This window comes from Panthera tigris, chromosome F2 (assembly GCF_018350195.1).
Source record: "Panthera tigris isolate Pti1 chromosome F2, P.tigris_Pti1_mat1.1, whole genome shotgun sequence".
NCBI classification, from domain to species: domain Eukaryota; kingdom Metazoa; phylum Chordata; class Mammalia; order Carnivora; family Felidae; genus Panthera; species Panthera tigris.
The window spans coordinates 38,922,708-38,928,024 of record NC_056676.1 but is presented as its reverse complement, the minus strand read 5'-3'; positions in this window follow the sequence as shown (position 1 = coordinate 38,928,024).

Below are 5,317 nucleotides of genomic sequence, written 5' to 3'. Positions count from 1 at the left end.
CGGCCACAAAAATGTGTAGCTGGTCCTGAACTCTAGGGTTACCTGTTAGGCTATAGTGAGGCTTCTGGAATTGGTCTCATGGATACTGAATGTCTAACAGGAGAGGGTGCGTGGACTCTAAGGGGAGCACCCATGTAACTAAGCTGTTGGGCTAGGATATCAAAGAGCAAGGAGATAGACATTTCACTTCTAAAGAATCAGATCTTGTTTTAAAATCACTGGTGAAGTGTCTGTTGTGATGGGGTTTTGTGTTGTTGTTGTTGTTGTTGTTGTTTTTGTTTTTGCATAGGGGATGACCATACGGTGCCTGCTTACATTCCCACCCTTGAACCCTGCACTCCAGCCTTTTCTACTTGTAATTCCAGAGCAAACCAGCCTCCCTTTGTTCCATGACCTTTGCACGTGCTAGTTTCTGTATATGGACTATTCTTTTCCACCCCTCACTGTACTCTGAGTCGGGCTAATTCATCCTACAGGTCTTGGCTTTGAGATCATTTCTTTCAGAAAGCCTTTTCAGGACCATGTTAACCCTACACCAAGACTGGAGGGAAATGACTTACAGTGTCTTCTAATTGTGTGTTCGCTTGTCTCTTTCCAACTGAGAGCTCTAATTGAGGGGTCGTGTCAGATTTGCCATTACCTTCCCAGAGCCTAACACAGTAACTAACACACAGTAATAATTCAACAAATAAATGGATAAAAGGAAAGAAAACTTAACCGATCATAGCATGCCTCATTCTTGCTTGGGACACTAAGACTTTTTTTTAAGTTTATTTATTTATTTTGAGAGAGGGAGAAACAGAGAGAGCAGTACGAAATGAGGAGGGGCAGAGAGAGAGAGAGAGAGAGAGAGAGAGAGAGAGAGAACACCAAGCAGTCTCCATGCTGTCAGCACACACAGCCTGACACAGGGCTCGGTCCCACAAATGGTAAGATCATGACCTGAGCCGAAATCAAGAGTAAGACACTTAACCAACTGAGCCACCCTGGCAGCTCCACACAAAGACTTTTGCTAAAACAAATAGGGAAAGAAGTCAGTTGATGAGCTCCATCTGGCTGAGCAGAGATCTATCTATCTTTTGAAGTCTAAACTCAGAACAATAAGGCTGAGACCTCCCAGTGGTTAGATCAGTACTGGCACAGGAAATAATCAGTCTGGAGTAAATCACAGTGAGAAGCCTAACTAGGAAATGCAAGTTGGAAAAACAGAACTGGATTTAGGGACAAAGGATGAATTCATACTAACATAAAAAATAAATAACTAAATAACTTTGGGCTCATTTTTAAGAGCTTTACTGACAAGAGAAATACACCATAATAAATATTTTGCAATAATACACACATCATCCAAATACATTTGTATAAATATATTTATTCCTAAATTAACTGAGATTAGCTGATATATATAATATATATATAATATATATATATATAATTTTAGTCCCTTATCAAAAAATTTCTTTGTTAGCCCTATGAAATGCCATGTGGATATGACCACATTAGAGTTTTAATAAGAATGATCCAATCCAAGTATATTCAGCAGATGATAACTTTCTTGTGTGCCAGTTTCTATGCCAAGTTCTATGTAGACATTTCATTCAATCCTACTGACAGCTCTCTGTAATATGGGTCTAACTATGACTTAGAAGTTAAATAATTTCCCCTAAGTCATTCAGTTGGTAAGTGGTAGAAATGTGATTCAGGTTTAAATGTGTGTGATCCAAATGGTCGGATTTCATTATTATTTTATGGCTGAGTAACATTCCATTGTATATATTGTACATCTGAAACTAACATGACACTGTGTGTTAATTGGACTGGAATTTTAAAAAATAAATAAATTCCACAAAGTAAAAATAGATAGATAGATAGATAGATAGATCTGATCCAAAGCCCATTCTCTTAATCACTGTATTATACTATCTCTACGAAAACTGGCATATGAGTCCCTATTTATATTAAACATTTAGGTAAACCAGGTAAGCACGTTCTACTACATGGCATCAATATTTATGTGAAGCAAGCCTTATATGCACCGACCATAGTCATTGAACTTACAGTGGTCAAGGTCAATGTTATCTGGCTCAGAGTTATGAGCCAAAAAAAAAATAAGTGGCAAAAGTTACCTTCTGGCTAAATAAGAGAGATGATTCATTTTGTTTTGATGGCTGCTTTGACAGAAAACCCAGATTCATGAAAGTAAATTGATGCAAATCATACTCATACGCATTAAAAACTCGAGAGGTTACCTTAAGGGAAATCAGCTTCTAATAATAACAGAGAATTTTCTGTTAGTGTCTCTCAAAAAAGGTACGCTAAATTCCCAATTCAATTTAATATTCCTTTCAAGGCACGCCTAAATTGACCATTCTCTGATTGGTTTCTAGGAAGATTTAAAATCTGAGTAACTACATCTCAATGTAAATATATTACACTTCTACTCAAGATGCTTATTTGGTTTTTCTTAGAACTGTTAAGTATCATCGGTGTCACTCGCTTCCTAAAAGTACTATTGACCACAAGAAATACTAGATACATATATTCAAATTCACTCCTTAGCTCACCAGTTAAATTTAGCAACTCTCCTGAGAAATGGCTAATATTAGATTTCCAGTTACCAGATGCTCTTTCCTTTCTTATGATGCTATCCTTTTTGGGTTCTAACTGGTTACCAAAGAAGATTCGTGATTAGCTGCATACTTGTGATCTCACTAGTTTTCTACTTCTTTCTGCTCTCTCCATAGCTCTAAGATGAGTTAATTTCATGGAACATTATTGAACGCAATCAGATAGAAGGATCCTTATGGGGAAAGGATTAATAATAATACCTCCTCCTATTTATATGTCAAGCCGTCAAAGTCAAAAATCATTCTCATCAAAGAATACAAATTGACTACTTAAGTAGCATGCGCTGTCTCATGTAACTCATAAGCTTATAAACCAAGGTTCCCTGGAGATTATATTCAACAACCAATAATGCACAGTATTTTAAAAACTTTATGAATCTATCAGCTATCTTTATACAAGCCTCCTAAAGAGTAGGTATAAGTAATAGGCTAACAGTGAATAGAACAAATTCATTAACTCATAAATAGAACAAATTTAAATATCCTTTTTTAAAAAATGGTGCATAAAGTGTCACAATAATGTTTATGTAGTTTTGTACAGGACCATAGTTCTATCAGCAATACTACCTTGGTCTTGGAATATTGGTAGAGGCACTTATAACCTTTTTCTCTTCAACTCAAGGGCAATGTCCCAAAGAGCCTTAGGAAGGATTCTTGCCTGTTAAGGAGTTCACAGAATTCTACAAAGCCAGGTCAATTTGATGAAAAATGCCTCAGGTGGTGACGACTCCCCTAGTTAAAGTTAACCCTTTGAACTTGCCTACCAGTGGAAACATGGTTTCTTGGCAGTTCCTGGGACACCAACAGGGGTGCATCTTCTCCCAGAATACACCAACAAATCTACTCCCAGGGGTCCCTGTTGCCAAGAGTAGCCATGGCCTTTATTTCATGGTCCTATAGTCTTCAGTGACTTCTCACCCAAGATTGGCAATATACAAAGTGCTGAGACACCTGCTATGTAACAAAAGATAATTTATTGGGCCATGCCCTCCAACTTTCTGGTCTGATATTAAGCTTCAAACTTCAACAAGTCCATACAGATCCCTCTCTCTATACTTAGAACACAAAATATCAATATGAGCCATGTACCTCACACATATCACAGAGCTACTATATTGTCTCGAAAATGTAATCCCTCCCCTGCCCCGACCAAACTGCAATTCCCCTGACATTATCAAACCCTGTCCTAAGTAGCAAAAAATGTGCCCATACAAAATCTGACAAGAGCTCTACAAGCAAATGTGTATACAGCCATGCACTGGCCCGTGTTCTTGCTTCACCTAATTCTCTTCAACAGTAACATATCATCTCCACTGGAGAGCAGGAAACTTACCTGACTTGTTCATCATTCTATGCGCATTGTTTAACAAAGTGCAGGTCCTGTGGATGCGATCAATGAGTAAATTTGGTGGCTTTCCAGAACTTCTACTGCCACCGCTGCCTCCATGACAACGAACCTTGAAGGATGACAGTGAAGTTGCTGAGGTCACCAAAGTCCAAGTAAGGGCAACAGAAATGAATCACAAAAGTCTCCTGACTGTGGGTGAAGGCAACATTTGCTTTCTTTGCACACCAATGTAGCTGTTCACAGGTGAGAGGTTGCCAAAACAATACCTGAATCTGTAGGTCTCCCACCCTGTACTGCCCTCCACCACCCATACTGCTCAGAAATGGTCTAGCAAACTACTCTTCTGAAGCTCTCTTGCTGTGTCATAGTGCTTGACTGAGTGCCCACTGTAAGTCAAATATTCCCTGCAAGAAAGCTTGCCAGGGCACCACCAGTTTTCACAAAATTTGTACCTTTCCAATGTCTTATTCGTAGAGAGATGGTAGACATTTGTAGGAATGAGGCACTTAGACATCTGCGTTTTGTTAAGTTAAGCTGGTCAGATTCTGAAACTTAGGCACTGTCAGCACATGCTCCTATAAAAGAGTGCCAGTCTGAACATCTAATATTTTTAGCCCAGCTTAGCATATATTAAATGAATGGATGAATGAATAAATGAATGAGTGATGGAATTACAGAATGAGAGGGCCAGTGTGACCAAAAACTAGGAAAAAATCCTTTCCTGTTCTTCTCTCTGCCTTCTGTCAATCTTTATTTCGTATTTCTGCCTTGTAACCTCTTTATAACATCCCCGAAACTAGCCTTCAGAAAGTCCCAAATTATCTCCCAAAAACTTGTAAATGCCAAGCTTTGGTAATACCATCTACCATTTATCTTCCCAGGAAATGGAAGAATCCCCCAGGGCCATATATCCGCATACTCATGACAGAGGGGCAAACCTTCCAGGAGATCAATCCATATATCTGACTGCTTTGTAAGGGATTTACTAAGTGCAAAACAAATCATTCTTGGCGCCTGACTTTTGAAACATTTCCCTTTGTGTTTAGAAAGTGCAGTCACCCGGTCACTTGCATTCTGAGATGTGAAGTTTTGCAGATGGTTTAGTGTGTGCTCACTAAGATGGTCTTCCCCATTAACTCCTCAGCTCTCAACGCATGCTGTTTCCAAGTCTGTTCTGGGCGATAATCTCATGGCCTAGCAATAGCCTAAAAGAATTAGTATTAGGTGCTTGGTTTAGCACTAAAAGATTTAGAAATATATTAACAGAAGTTCTACTAAAATGGCCCATCTGTGGATCCTGAGTATACAGGCTTTAAGGAAAACACACACACACACACACACA